Raw genomic sequence first — 16,782 nt, 5'->3', positions numbered from 1 at the left:
TGAAGACTGTCAGCATTCCAATTTCTGGCTAAAATTCAAAGGACTAAAACATTTCAAAAAGGCAGTGGAGTTTATTCCAATGTAATAAAAATAAATCCTTTCTCTAAAGAATGAGAACATTAAACATCTGTGATGCTTGCCGGAACTCTGGATTTAAGTCTATAAGACTATAACAGGGATCATAAACTCAAATGTCTACAGGGCCAGGTCAGAAATATTCATCTTGGCTTGTGAGAATGGAGGTGAACCGGAGTTCTCATACCATCAGAAGGGGCAGCTGCAACTTGGCTTTTGCCAGTTGTTATCATTCGGAAATGTGGATCTGGCCTTGTTAAAGCTTTCACCTCTTTAAGAGAAGGCATAAATCCAGATTTGTATGAGAAAGTTCTTGTATCCTTGGCCTACACTTTCACAGGACACGTTATTTTATCTTCAATATTATCTCTGCATCTCAAATAGCTATTACCAGGGAAACAATAGTGTCTAACATTGGCTACATGAGTCAATAATCTGAACTTCCTCCAAGGGCAGCCAATAGAGAGGGAATTATTATTCAATTGATTAATTTTGTTATAAAATAAACTCTTTTGAAAACAATCTAACACAAATTATGGATGAACATAATTGCATAATTAAACAATATAAAAAACCACCTAACCACGAATTGCTAACCTTCAGTAATATACATACACACAAATATATATATAGGGGATTGTATAATTTGAAGCAAAGTCCAATGATATACATAGAATTTCTTGGTTAAATGTCATTGCCATTAATCATTACTCTTAGTTTTCTCTATGAGGACAGCAGAAACCTTGAACTCATCATAGACATAGAGGACTCAGAGCCAAATCTCAGCCCTTGATTTTGATACTTTTAGACTCAAGGTCTCTTTAGTGGCAAAGATTATGAGGCCTTCTCTTTTGCCTTTGATTCCTCTGTAGTGGGATAGATCTGTTTACAAAATATCCTCATCAATGTGAAGGTTCTTACAAACTTAATTAAATGCACTTGCGTATGTGTTTAAATTAACCTCATCTATATGCTCCAAATTTCTAACTCCTATAACCTTAATGAGTCACTTAATTTCTTCATGCCTAAACCCTAACATGAGGGTTCTGGCCTTGTAAATATCCAAGTCTCTCTCCACCATTTTGGCTGATGCACTACATATGTTCTTTGGCTTTCTGGCCCATCCTCTGATTAGGATTTAGTTACATCACTTTTATACTTTGGTGACTCTAACAACTCTGATATGTCTTCCTAATCACTGTGGTTTGTGTGCTCTTCTTCCTCCTCCTTCATGTGCCCAATGAATTGCTCATTTATACCTGTGCGTTAGGACTCACTAGCCTGTGCAGGATGTGTGTGTATGTGAGAGAGAGAGAGAATGAGAGAGACAGTGTGTCTAATCTTGGAACTCTTAAAAAATAAGGATGGCATATTTTATCTTATATTCCCAGCATGTAATACAGTTCTTGGAACACAGTAGGCATGCAATTAATAAACAAACTCTCAAACTAGTGTTTCTGATTTTTGTTTTTTTTTTCTGAGACAGAGTCTCCCTCTGTCGCTCAGGCTGGAGTGCAATGGTGCGATCCTGGCTCACTGCAACCTCCACCTCCTGGGTTCAAGCAATTCTCATGCCTCAGCCTCCCAAGTAGCTGGGGCTATAGGCAAATGCCACCACACCCAGCTAATTTTTGTAATTTTAGTAGAGATGGGTTTTCTCCACGTTGGCCAGGCTGGTCTCGAACTCCTTACCTCAAGTGATCCACCCGCCTTGGCATCCCAAAGTGCTGGGATTATAGGCATGAGCCACTGCACCCGGCTACGTTCCTGATTTTATCACAATTTTTTTTCTCAGCATAGTTTTAAAACACATTTTAAACAAAACACAACTTAACTTTGAAAAGATTGGTTTTTTCAAAATATCTAAGATCCAAATCATTATAAAAAATAATGAGTTATACTGACAGATATTTTGGTTCCTCATTTGGGTTCTACAGTATACATACACCCTATATACATACATGTATATATTTCACAGATATTTTTGAATGTTGATGACAGTGATTAGGACAATAGTGAAGGCCAAATTTATAGTCCTAACCTAATTGTTCAGTCTTTCTGTTTGTGTCTTAGAGACTAATGGCATACAAACCAGTATGCTCTTCTTTAAATTTCTTGTCTAGTTCAGTGTGGTATCTTGCTTGGGAACTGTTATGTAAGTGCAGAACAGGTTCAGGATATGGCAGATTGTGGTTATTCTTTACAAAACTTAAGGTTATACAATTTTAAACACAGGAGGTTCTTGGACATGTGAGGAATGTTCCTATTTGCTGCAGAGATATTACCCAAGAAAAGAAACCATCTTTAGTCCAAACATTATTTAAATTGCATTTAGGGACACCACAGCCAATTCATCCTATGCAGAAAACCCCCCTAGGAAGAATATTTGTGTTGCAGCTTTTATGTTTTTTAGCTTTATGTGGTTAATAAATATACATAAAGAAGCATATTCAAGGGTGGAACATCAATTTATATAGCATGTAACATAAGTTTATATTACTAAGAAAAAGAGTTTTATTTAACTTAACAATGGTGACTTGTGATCATAGTGCAGAACTGATTAGATTGTCTCTTCACAAGGAAATCTGGATCTAGAACCTAGAACCTGGACTGCTCTTGCCAGGTTCTGTTGACCCAAATGCCTGAGGTTATCACATTAAATGGAATTAGAAAGCTCTGGGTCTGCAATTTAAATCTTCAGGATTTGTGTCTTTATTACTAAGTCCATTATTCCATTATACTGGTCAGAAGAGTGAACCAGGAAACAGAGGTAGAAATACTATTTATTGTTTTGGGGCAACAACCACTTAATTACCCAAGAGTGGGCAAAGGAAACTTTGACTTTAGGAATCACCAGAAATTGTATCTGGGTCATTTGTCTTCTCTACAGGGGACGGTCTTTTATGCGGCAGCAGGGAAAGAGCTGGTTGCCTGATGATACTTAACCATTGGGATTGTTGAGAAGCAATTTTTCAGCTTGCAGATCCTAAGGAAGCAGCTCCAACTCAGATCCTTCCTCATCATTGTTTCTCATCAGGACTGGACGATTCTGCCCATGCAGGTTTTTGGCATCTATGGATCAAGTTTTTGGAAGGTGCAGAATTTCTGTAGATTAGAAGTTTTTCTGTTGCTGTCATTGCAGGAGAATAGAAAGAATGCTGGGGAAAAGTAAAAGCAGAGCCTGGTGCCCCATGAATCCCTTCTGAATTCTCTTGAAGGATATAGGCTACTCCTGAGGCTGGATGCCTGATAGCTCCTGGAAGGAGCCTCGTCTTATTTCCCAGAGTCATTGGTGAGAAGACTGGACTCTGCTCCCTTCTCTCACATGTTTAGAGACCAGTCTTTAAAATAGCTTGGTCAGATGAAAGATTGTTCTTTGGAGGACTCACAGATAAGTGCTTAATAACATGCCCCTACAAAATGTAGAAATCAATAGTGGTTTCTATTTAAATAAAGATATCTCCTGTACTCTACAATAAATTGTATTTAGGTCATTCAATTTAATTAAAATTCAAGATATTCAAAGGCCAATTCTTTTTCTCAAAAGCCTTTAGAGGCCTTCTTTAAAGATGTCCATAAAGTTGAGCTCACAGACCTGTACAGCCTTTTGTTTAAACATAGTCTCAGAGTTGCTCTTAGTCACCGCCTTGAACTTTTATCTTAGTGTATTGTGAATGAGCAGTGTCAGGGATTCTGGCCTTCAGTGAGACCGTTATGGTCTTGGTCATCACCATGATTGATTCTGCAGTGAGTCAGTTTCCATTATGATTCAGGATTGAACCATTTCCTTTGAGGAGGTAAATGAACTCTTCCTGGATCCCCCTGGATATTAATTATCTGGCAGGAGTTAGCCACAGAAATTAAAATCAAATTCTTAGAAAAAAAGACATCTAAAAGGAAGAAGATTCTGCTCAAATTCATTGGAATAAAGAGAATGTATAAGCAAAAGTCTCCTTGATTTAAAGGAAACCAAAGGAAGCTCTCTCTCTAAGCTATTACTCTTGTCGTCTCCATCCACCTCACAGATTCCTTTCCTCCTCCCCTCCTCTCCTGGGTCGTGCCTGCCTGTACTCCATCTCCCTAAATTTGCTCTGTTTATTTCACACTCAGTCTTTGTTATTCACCTAAAAAATTCGTAAGGAACTCATGTTTTTTCTCTCATCTGGAAATCTTCTCTCTTTGATTAAGGGCAATGATTTTGAAATCAGATAGAACTGGGTTCGAATCCTAATGTTTCCTCTTACTAATCTTGGCACATTCTATAAGTTTTTGTTTTAACCACTCCAAGTTTCATTTCTCTCAACAGTAAAATGGGGCTAATTATGTCTCAAAGGATTGTTGTAGAGATTCAGTGAGATAGCGTATGGAAAAGAAGTCTCCAATAACATTGTTTTGAATAATATCCTACCTTTTTTTTTTCTGTTTTACTTCATTCATGAGGTTTTTTTTTTTTTTTTTAACCACTTTACTGACATTGTTTTAACCATCTTCTCAATTGCCATAGGAATTTCTCTCAGTGCTCACTTAACATTAACAGCACAGAGGTGGCTTTGGTACCGTGGAGAGGGCACTGGGTCGGGAGTCCTATCATCTGGGTTGGATTCCTGACTCTGCCATGTACTAGCTAGACACTGGGTGAGTCGCTTAATCTTTTGAGGCCTGATTTTCTTGCATAAGAATAAGCGGTGCTTACCATATTAGATTTTTTATTAAATAAGGTAATTTCTACTGATGGCTTAATCTGTGCTAAGTCCTAAATTCATTGCACACATCAATCTCATTTAAAGTTTGAAACAACCCTCTGAGTTAGTTACCCATATTATCTCTGTTGTGTTGATGAGGAAGCTGAGGCTTAGAGAGATTAGGTTACTTGCAGGGGTAAAGGTGGGATCTGAGGCCAAGACTGGCTGACACCAGACACGTGCCTGTTGAATACCTAAATACCACAGCATGTTATTCCTGGAAGGGCTTTCTCTTCTCCCAAGAGTGGCACCAGTGAAGGACCTTGAATGTTGTTATGCACTCGACACTGTTGAAATGTGTCATGTGTCTACTTTATCTCCTCAGTGAGCCTGTAAACTTCTTTAGGGCCTATGGTGTGTTTTTGTCTTTAGTTCGTTTTCTTTTTCCCAGTACCTAGCAGAAGATTGAATTATAATATGCATTTAATAAATTTCCTATTGATTTAACTGTGTGCTCTTACCTTTCTCTCCTCCTAAGAACTGTTTTGAAGGCTTTTGTGTTCAGACATTCAGTAATGTCTGAATTTAGTTGTCAACAATAACAACACAATAATGATAACAACATTATAGTTAAGAATTCCCAAACACTTACAGCACAGGCAGTTTATGTGGATAATGTCATTTACCCCCTCAGCAATCCTAAACATGACATGTTATATAATTGACCCATTTTATAGATGAGAAAACTGAGTCTTAGAACAATGACATAATGTGCCTAATGTCACAGAACGAGTGAGAGGTGAAGCTTAGATGCTCTGATATGAAACCAGTACCTAGTTCTAGAGCCAAGACTCTTCACTTTTTAAAAACAGGCATTAAATGGGCATAACATTGCCTGACCACTTTCTAAATTTTTGCTTTACAAAACTAGTTACTGTTTGCTACTGAAATGCTTTTTGTAAATATGGTTTTTTATTGTGGTAAAATATACAATACATAAAATTTACCATTTTAATAATTTTTAAGTGTACCATTTCAGTGGCCTTAAATACATTCACATTTTTATGTAGCTGTCACCACCAATTATCTCCAGAACATTTTCATCATCTCAAACTATATGGACTCTACCCGCTCAATAACAACTTCCCATTCACCCCAGTCTGTATAAGTATTTTCTTCCAAGGTATACACTTGACCATTTCGACTCTTGAGGAGAGGTCTGAAAACTTTGATAATACAGGCCTTTGCAAAATCTGCACCTCTCTAACCATCTTATTCAGCATAGTCCTAGGCTTTGTGACTTTCTCAGTCCTTTATTTCTTATATGATATCAGCAGACCTTGGGTCAGAAAGGTCTTTGGTGATAGATAGCCTGTCCTCTCTGAGTCAGCTCTTTTGCAGATTTTTCCTATCTTCAGGACTTGTTCATTTTTCTTCTGTTGCAGCCATATCCCCACGACGTGGGCCCACAATTCTGAGTCACCAGCTTTACTTGCATCAAAGAAAGTATGATGACAAAGAGAAACTGCTGTATTTATTATTTGCCATAAATTGTGTGCTGACTTGCTCAGAGAGGGAGAATCCCTATATTTTGGGCAGAAAATTCCAGTGTCATCCAAAGCTCAATAATGGGTAGAGTTGAAATGAAACAATCTGGCTAGATGTACTAGAAATAATCCATCTGTATACACAATGAGTTTGTAGAGGATAATTGACAGACTTTAAGGGCCCTGGTTCTGTTGCCCTTTCACAGATATTCTTCTGGTTGTGGATAGTAGGACATTATTCATCCTGACCAACCCAGTTTATGAAACAACATGGATACGGAGCCAGAGACCACCCTTGTTTCAGGCTTCATGCTATTCAATGTCCTTATGATAGTCATTGTCACCATATCTCTAAAACAGAGATGATGTCCACAGCAAGGTCATTGGTGGTGGCCATGTAAAGTAGGCCTTATTAACACAATGCTTATATGGACGCAGATACAATTATAGATTATTTTATTTTTTTACTTTCAGTTTCTAAGCTGATAGAGACCATATTTTTATTTTTCTTAATGATATAATCTCTCAAAAATTAACTTTTCTTCATTTTTCCACAACCTTCTGGCATCTATATCTGCTTTCACATATGCTATAAATCCCAGGCCTTTTGAACAGGTATATCTTTTTTGTGTGTGTGCTTTGCTGAAATCACATTTTTAAGAAATTGAAGGTTTGTAGTAACCCTTTATCCAATGAGTCTTCTGGGGCCATTTTCCCAACATCCTGTGCTCACTTCATGTCTCTGTGTCACGATTTGGAAATTCTTGCAATATTTCAAATTTTAAATTATTATTATATCTGTTATGGTGATCTATGATCAAGGATCTTTGATATTACTGTTATAATTATCTTGGGGGGCCACGAATCATGCCCACATAAGACAGTTAACTTCATCGATAAATGTTGTTTGTGTTCTGACTGCTCCACAGAACAGCTTTTTCCCCATCTCTTTCCATCTATCCCCCTTTCCTCAGGCCTCCCTATTTCCTGAGACACAGAAATATTGAAATTAGACCAATTAATAATCCTACAGTGGCCTCTAAGTGTTCAAGGGGAAGGAAGAGTTGCACGTTGCTCACTTTAAATCAAAAGCTAGAAATGATTAAGCTTAGTGAGAACGGCAGATTGAAAGCTGAGACAGGCCAAAAGCTAGGCCTCTTTCACCCAACAGCCAAGTTGTGACAACAAAGAAAAAGTTACTGAAGAGAATTAAAATTGCTACTTCCATAAACACACGAGTGATAAGAGTGTGAAACAGTCTTATTGCTGATATGGAGAAAGTTTTGGTGGTCTGGATAGAAGATCAAATCAGCCACAATATTCCCTTATCCAAAACCCAATTTGGAGTAAGGCCCAGACTCTCTTGAATTCTATGAAGGCTGAGAGAGGTGAGGAAGCTGAAGAAGAAAAGTTTGAAGCTAACAGAGCTTGGTTCATGAGGTTTAAGGAAAGAAGCCATCTCCGTAACTTAAAAGTGCAAGGTGAAGCAGCAAGTGCTGGTGTAGAAGCTGCAGCAAGTTATCCAGAAGATCTAGCTAAGATCATTGATGAAGGTAGCTACTAAACAACAGATTTGCAATGTAGACAAAACAGCCTTCTATTGGAAGGTGATGCCATCTAGGACTTCCATAGCTAGAGAGGAGAAGTCAATGCCTGGCCTCATAGCTTCAAAAGACATGCTGCTTTTCTTGTTAGAGGCTAATGCAGCTGGTGACTTAGTTGAAGCCAATGCTCATTTAGCATTCTGAAAATCCTAGGGCCCTTAAAAATTGTTATGCTCTATCAATAAAAGAGCAAAGTCCAGATGACAGCACATCTGTTTAAAGCATGGCTTACTAAATATTTTAGTGCCTCCATTGAGACCTACTACTCAGGAAAAAAGATGCCTTTCAAAATATTACTGCTCATTGAGTAATATTTTAGTAATCCGGGAGTTCTGATGAACATGTACAAGAAGATTAATGGTGTTTTTACAACTGCTAACCAAGCATCCATTTTGCGTGAATCAAGGAGTCATTTTGACTTTCAAGTCTTATTATTTAAGCAATATATTTCATGAGGCTATAGCTGCCTTAGATAGCAATTCATCTCATGGATCTGGGCAAAGTAGACTGAAAACCTTCTGGAAAGGATTCATGATTCTAGATGACATTAAGGACATTCATGATTTATGGGAGAAAGTCAAAAATGCACATTAACAGGAGTTAGGCAGAAGTTGACTCCAATCCTCGTGGATGAGTTTGAGGGCTTCAAGATTTCAGTGGAGGAAGTAACAGCAAAAGTGATGCGAATAGCAAGAAAGCTAGAAGTAGAAGTGGAGCCTGAAGATGTGACTGAATTGCTGCAATCTCATGATACAACTTCAATGAATGAAGAGTTGCTTCTTATGGATGTACAAAGAACGTGGTTTCTTTCTTTCTTCTTTTTTTTTTTTTTTTTTTTGAGAAGGAGTTTCACTCTTGTTGCCCAGGCTGGAGTGCAGTGGTGTGATCTTGGCTCACTGCATCCTCCGCTCCTATGAAAATACTGTAAAAGTTGTTGAAAGGACAACAAAGCATTTATTTTTTATTTATTTTATTTTTCTTTTTATAGATTAGGGGGTATAAGTGCAATTTTGTTACATGGTGCATTATGTAGTGGTAAAGTCTTGGCTTTCAGTATAATCATCACCTAAATAGGTGTACCTTGTACCCCGTAGGTAATTTTTCATCCCTCACCCGCCACTGAATTTCCCACCTTTTAGAGTTTCCAGTGTCTATTATTCTACTCTGTATGTTAGGTGTACACATTATTTAGCCCCCACTTATAAAGGAAAACATGTGGTGTTTGACTTTCTGTTTCTGAGTTATTTTAAGTAAGATAATGGCCTCTAGTTCCACCCATGTTGCCACAAAAGTCATGATTTTTTTTTATGGCTAAGTAGTATTCCATGATATATCACATTTTTTTAATCCAATCATCCAGTGATGGACTTTTAGGTTGATTCCATGACTTTACTGTTGTGAATAGTGCTGTGATAAACATATGAATGCAGGTATAATTTTACATAATTATTTATTTTCCCTTTGGGTAGATACCCAGTAGTGGGATTGCTGGATAAAATGGCAGTTCTATTTTCAGTTCTTTGAGAAATTAATAAAACACCAAAATCAGGAGAAAGCAAAATGTGGTGAATGTAATTAAGGAAGATTTTATGGGAACAGAATTTGTTTTGACTCTAAAAAAAGGTAGATAGATAAGGGAATAAAGAATGGGCATTTATTTACATGCTATATTTTCTCTAAGGAGACACCACCATTCTATAAGCAGCAATATTTTGATCCTTGGCAGGTGAGAATGATAAAAATGAAGACCCCAAGATACAGAAAGTTGTGTTAAGTCACTGAAGTGGTGACCGAATGACCTGAGCGTCTTCCAGACACATGTATTGCCAGATTTTGTCTTTCTGTGAATGTACATTTCATTGCTCTTCTTGAGGAGACGAATATCCATGAGTATAGTACGTATTCATATAGGAAGCAACTAAAAAGTACTTAAGATGTCTTTGCTGTTTAACTTTCTGATTTCTAGAGCTATGTCTCCACCTGATGGGAGGTAATGGAATTACGGTAAATTTACAAGGGCAACTTGAGTAGAGTCATGCTTATTACATCAGCTAGAAAATCACCCAGCTAATTATAGGAAACAGAGAAAAAAATCCCCAAAACAATGATGACCATAAAATATGTAGTTTGCTGAAGTTACATTTTCTTATTGCAGTGAATTACTTAAGATGTATTTCTTCCCTATAGAGAGCTATACTGTTTTAATGCATGTACTATTGGGAACATTGAAAAGCATCAATGCTATTTCATTTAAGGGGTGTTGTTGTTGCGCTTCTCAAAAAGTATTTCTTTATTTGCTGATGTGTATTTAATAAAAGGATAAACTTCATCTGGAATGTTATTGACATCAATTGGGGGGGGTTGTGGTGGGAGGAATATATTAGAGAGAAATTTCAAAATTTTTCATGGATACAGACAGTTCCCATACATGATTCATGTAACAAAAATATAACAGTATTTATTACACTTCAATTTTTATTGGACTTAGTATATATCAGTCTTTGCAGTTTTTCTGACTCGTTTTCTTCTAATCCCTGATAAAAGCATGGATTAACATATTATCAGCCTCTTGGTTTAGAAGTAGAGATGAGGATTTCTGTGTTTCAGAATCACCCATGGCCTCTTTTGGTATAAAAGCTAGAGTTGAAAATAGCATGCAATATTTAAAAAAATCACATTAGTTATTTAAGATCACATAATAAACAAATTTAGATATGTTTTAGAACTCTTTATCCTTTGTCTGGGAAAGAGAGTACTAAGAATTAAGCCACAGTAGGTTTAAAAAATTACTTGATTTATTGGATAGTTATGAGAAAGAAACTAACAATTGGCAAATATCCTGAGCGCTAAATTTGGCTAGGTGCTTTAGATAGATAACCTGCTTTTGAAAAAGCGGTGTTATTTCCCCAATTCACAGAGGGGGAAATAGGTATTTAAGCAACTTGCCTAGGATCACATTGCTATTAAGATGTGAACCTGACAGAACTGGCCCCACATCCTCATCCTTCTCACTGCTTCATTTATGTCCCCATTGTAGAAATTAGAGGAGCTTTATTGTAGAAATGGACTCATACAATTATGGAAGCTGAGAAGTCCCACGATCTGCTGTCTGCAAGCTGGACCACCATGAAAGCTGGTGATGTAATTCAGGTGGAGTTCAAATGCCTGGGAACCAGGCCAGGCTGCTGGTGTAAGTCTCAGGTTCACAGGCCTGGGAACCAGGAGCTTTCATGTTTCAGAGAAAATAAATTCATCCTTTATTCACCTTTTGGTTCTATTCAGGACTTCAGTGGATTGGATGATGCCCATTAACATTGGTGAGAGTGATCTTTACTCAGTCTGCCTATTCAAATGCTCATCTCTTCCAGAAATATCTTCACAGACACACCCATAAATATTGTTTAGCCAACACTCCCTTAGCCCAGTTGAGTTGATGCATAAAATTAATCATCACACACACTCCTCATTTCAGCAAAAAAAGCTGAGTGGGACCAGCACCCAAAAGTAATAGGCCAGTTAAGGAAATGATTTAAAGCCAAGTCAGTGAAAATACTTAACAAAAATGCAAATGTCAATACCTTATATTAGTATGTAATGTCTTCTGTTTGTAATACCTATCAGTTTAGAAATGCTTTTATAGACATTATTTTATTTACTCCTCACTGCAATCCCAAGAGAAAGAAACAGCTGAGAGTGATTTTCTTTCTTTTTTTTTTTTAAACAGGTCAGGGGATTGAGGCTTGGATAAATTGTCTCTTGCCCAAGACCACTGAGCTCCTTTTGGTGTGTGATTTCTGCAGACCTAAATGAAAAATGTATTTGTCTCACCACTTTCTTTTCTATTCCCATCCTTCATACCTCATTGTGGGCTTTCTGTGCTAGGCATAAGGTATGGAGAAAATGCAAATTTAAACCCAGTGGGTTTTACTCCCTGGCACCCTTCTCATCTTTGAGTTCAGAATCTCAAAGGCTTTCTTTCCACAGAAAAGCATATGTTAACTCATCACTTACTGTACCTCAAGTAGATACTTTTAACAACAACAACAACAAAATTGGTGATGTCCAGCAAGATACAAATTTCAAGCTGAATGTGAAAATGATTTTAAGATGCTAAAAGTTAATTAATTCAAAATTATCATCAACTACATTTTGAGCTCCAATTCTACTCTGAGATACATGTATTCAACAAATATTGATCAATAAATTAGTCAATGATTCCATAGTACTGAAAGGCGGGGCACGGTGTGACGGAGGAACCACGTTTGCCATTTGCCAGCTGTGAGAGCCATGGCAGGTTAATCTTTCCTAATTATTTTTTCATTTAAAAAAACGAACCTGTTTATGCCTATTTCATGGGGCTTTAGTGAGGAATAAATAATAGTGCATGTAAGGGACTTTGTAAAGTGCATTATACACAGTAGAAACTGAGTAAACATACATATTTATAAAGAATATTTTCTGAGAGAATTATGTTTTACAGGGGGAAACAAAAAACTCCATTAAAAACATTAATAGTAGAACTATTTAAACATATCTCTACTGTAGCAATATACAGGTATAATCTAATGGCATATTTTAGTTCTCACAGAAAATATGACATTTAATTGTTTTTTTCCAAAATGAAAAGAAAATTATGAGTTAAAAGGAGTCCTAGCTCTATGATTTAGCATCTTTGTAACATTGAGGAAGCCACTTAGATTCTTTGAAATTCAGTGTCTTCATCAATGAAATGGGATTATCTACCTTAGATACCCTTCTGTCTATGTGGTTATAAAGGCAAATCAGTTTCTGAATGTGAAAGAAGTTTGTTTTTTCTCTACTGTATTATCATATAAATCCATCCACATACAGCATTGTTTTCTGGTGAGGCAATGGGGTCTCCTTTGCCATTTTTTGAATCCAAAATCCAGAAGAACAGTGTCTAGTTGACACTTCATGTCAGGATAAAGTGGCAGGTTATTGTAAATAAGCTCTTCCCATCGTTTATTTTTTTTTGAAATCTCCTGGGTGTGACAATTCTTCCCATGAAATGTGCTGTATTTAAAACTGCTTTTGGGGGATAACTGGAGGAGCTTTAATGGTTTGACATCTCAGTGCCCTTCTTGGGCTGGTATTGGTGCTGTAATCCTCTGGGAGGGCTTGTACTCCCAAGCTGTCCAGGGCAATCTGTCAGTCCCAGGAGCGACAGTCTAGATTGAATTAGCTTTGGTTCTTCCATCACTAATTAGATGGCGCAGCAGGCCTGCCTCGGGGCACCAAGGCATCGATTCAGTTCCTGTAATAAGCCTAATGAAGTGCCTTCACCATGTTTCAGGATGCCAATTCTCTAAAAATTGCCCTGAAATGTAAAGCTTAGGAAATGTTGAAGCTATGCAATCAATTTACAGACACAACAGAATACAAGAAAAAGTTACATTGATATTTTAAAGGATGTGCTTACATTTTTTTCAACCCTTGGTTTGAAAATGACCTTGAGATATCCATTAATTTATCGCTCAAATTTCACAGTGGATTATAACAAAAGAGTCCTAGGAGTTAGAATTTATTTTAAATTTTGAAATGTTGGAAATGCCACAATTGTTTTTTAACATATCCAAGTATCTAACTATTTCCTCTATGCTCATTAGTATGAAATATGCCTTTTATTCATAATTGAATATCACTTGTTTGCTGAATATTGCCTTGATCCAAGCAACTTCCATGTTAAATTGACAACCAGATATGTAGAAATGAAAGAAAATTAATGGAGTACTATAAAATTCTCAATATAAGCTCGTATTTTATATGGTGCTATATATTTTGCAGAACACTTTCACATCCAATTTCTCAGAAGAGGGAATCTGCAGTGAAGTTCATGGGCCTGAAACAATAGGCTGAGGGAAAACCATTAAGGAGACATCAAAGAGATAATAAATAAGATGCAGATTCACAGCATCTTAGAGTTGAAAGGAATCTTAAATTGTATCAAGTCTTTTCTCTTGCCCACATAGGAATCATCTTTGCATGCCTAACTGGCAATTGACCAGTTCCTCCTCAGCCTTGTCAATTGCAGAGGCATGTCCAAGGTTATGAGGCAGCACTTTCTATCACTGAGTGGCTCCATCTGCTAGAACGTGCTTTGTTATATTTAGCCAAAATCTACATCTTGCAATTTCTTCCACTTCTGTGTTTGCTTTTGGTGACCAGAATGCACAAGTCTGTTCTTTATTATGACAGTTATTCAAAATTTAAGGACTGAAAGTATGTCCCCACCATGCAAAACCTTCTTCGTGTTCAATAGTCCAGTTCTTTCCATCATCATCATGGCGTGTGATTTTCAGATTCCTAAGTCTTCCAGCTGTGGGCCTGTCTCAAAATAGACACTAGTGCCTTGCTATTTAAAAAAAGTGCTCCGTGCCCCAGAAACATCAATATCACCTGAGAGCTTGTTAGAAATGCAGATTTCCAGGCCCCAAACCAGACGTACTAACAAAATAGTTTGTATGAGTGATAAAGCTGGAGAAGTACTGTTTTCATTTGTTGGACTATCTCTTAAAATATAGCAACTGGCCTTGCACTTTGGGAGGCCAAGGTGGGTGGATCACCTGAGGTCAGGAGTTCAAGACCAGCCTGGCCAACATGATGAAACCCCGTCTCTACTAAAAATACAAAAAATTAGCTGGGCGTAGTGGTGGGTGCCTTTAATCCCAGCTACTCAGGAGGCTGAGGCAGGAGAATCACTTGAACTCGGGAGGTGGAGGTTGCAGTGAGCCGAGATCGCACCACTGCACTCCAGCCTGGGTGACAAGAGCAAAATTCTGTAACTGGAACTACATAAATCCTTCGAGTGTAGTCCCAGGACCACAAAATGTAGTGAGATTATTTACCTTGCTTTGTACATTCTATACATTATATTTGTATTAAAATCTCCTATCATTGCTTTATTTTTTTATTTCTCGGCTGAAGTTTTACACAGTTAACACTGACTAAATTTACGAAGAAGGGTGAGATCCAGATTTTTTTTACATCAACTACTGCTAATCAGGTTTTCTTCTTCTGACAACTGTGCAATTGATAGTTTGCACCTATGTAAGAGAATATACACATGTCATTATTAAACTTTATCCTGACAGTTAGAGCTAATCTTTCTACTCTGTGGGGATAATTTTGAAGCTTGATTTCATCAGCCATCCCATTAGTTATCTCTCTCACAGCTTGTGTCCTTTTAAAAATGGATGTGCATGTCTCTCTTTATTTAAGATACTGGTAAAAATAGCAAATAAAACAGGGTTAAAGGCAGAGTGTATTATAGTAATACTTCTAGAAACACCCTTCATAGAAATGCATTAGGTTCTACAAGTATTTGCTGGGCACCTGTCATGTGATGGACATTACCCTGACTTAGACCCTTGGAATAGGAAGAGGATGAAGCAACCTTCCTGTCCTTGAGAAGCCCACAGTCCTGTGAGAATTCTGGATCTCAAGATCATGCAAGGACATCTCTTGCCAGGGCTGCAATCCTTTATTAGGCTAATTATGGAAAGAGAGTCCATGTCTGTGTGCCTTGCAGCAGGCCTGCTTTGCCACCTAATTAGTGATGAAAGAACCAAAGCTAATTCAATCTAGTCTGTCACTCTCTAGACTGAAGAATTATCCCAGACATCGTGAGAACACAAGCTTTGTCTTGAGGTTATCAGAAAGGACAGCTAATACAACAAAATTTTTATTTCTCCAGAGGAGTTCATTGAATCAAAGAGCAAATGTGACTTTTAAAATGTGTACATTGGAGGGAGGTACACAAAGTCATCAGATACATTGCATATGGCAGTATCTCAGACCAATGGCATAGGACAGTACTAGGAAATACGCTGATTTCTGACCAATTTTATTTTAGTGGGCTGATATCTTAGGACAGATCCATCATTGATTAAATAAGCCACCTCAAGATCTAAAGTAAATTTACACAAACATTTAAAAGAATTCAGCTTCACATAAGGAAGATCTGAATACAAATGTTTAAAAATGACCATTGCTTTGACTATTTGAACCCGTTATTCAATTTTCAGTGACCTTAAAGTCTGCTTTATCCCGCAGTCCTCTACCAACCTGCTGTGTTTCCAGTTCACCGGCACCTTCCTGCCTTGTCCCTGGGCCTTAGAACTCTATCCAACAACCATTCAATGCATGTTTATCAGGTGCCTTTTATGAAACAGACCTTCGCAAAACTACATTCTAGTGGGGAGAAACAGAAAATAAAGGAGCACATCAATAAAAAATGAGATAATCTCTTATTGATAAATGCTGCAAAGGAAACAAAACATGACAAGTTATAAGTGACATGGGGTCGTGCTACTTCATGTTTGACCAGTGAGAAGAAGGCAGCGTTGTCCAGTTTTGCGGGAGGAATGCTCTTGGCCAAGGGAATGAGAAGCTTCATCTTCCCATATCTAAATTTCCCTGAGACTGAGTCTGGGACCCCTATTGCTGAATCCCCCTAAGTTCTTCTAATCCACTTGGACCTCAGCCAGGTGTCTGCCCTACCTCATTTTCAGTGGACACCTTAGACCTTGTACTTGGTTTGGATATTTTGTTAATGGTATTTGCAAATCTCTCTTGCTCAGGCCTAAGCTCTCCTATCTTTATGTCCTCCTTTTAAAAGCAATCTACCCCCAGTCCTGCTTCTCTGATCAGAACCCGGGAGTTTTACTTTGTGTTCTCATCATACCCTGTGCTTTCCTTTCTCTGAGAATTTACCATGCGTCTTATCGTAATTCACATGGCCTCAATCATCTCCAGACAGTGAGATTTTTGGAGGCAGGGACTCAATGTCCATTTGACGATTCCATTATCTAGAGAAATATCTAACACATACTAGGCCCCTAGACACTTGAGATG

General features: G+C 37.6%; 1 protein-coding gene and 1 long non-coding RNA gene across 2 annotated transcripts in view; both read left to right on the top strand.

Annotated features, from left to right (window-relative positions):
* Positions 1 to 16,782, top strand: part of LOC134807377 (uncharacterized) — a 348,735-nt gene that overhangs the window by 226,502 nt on the left and 105,451 nt on the right. The gene's annotated exons all lie outside the window — the stretch shown is intronic.
* On the top strand, positions 2,720 to 10,236 carry LOC129136357 (uncharacterized). The gene is made up of 3 exons (XR_008537915.2): positions 2,720 to 2,845; positions 2,966 to 3,169; positions 9,635 to 10,236. It is a non-coding gene; the product is annotated as an uncharacterized LOC129136357 (long non-coding RNA).

Source organism: Pan troglodytes, chromosome 9 (genome assembly GCF_028858775.2).
Source record: "Pan troglodytes isolate AG18354 chromosome 9, NHGRI_mPanTro3-v2.0_pri, whole genome shotgun sequence".
Classification (NCBI taxonomy): Eukaryota; Metazoa; Chordata; class Mammalia; order Primates; family Hominidae; genus Pan; species Pan troglodytes.
Note: the sequence above shows the minus strand (reverse complement) of the source record. Positions and strands in the feature narration are given on the sequence as shown.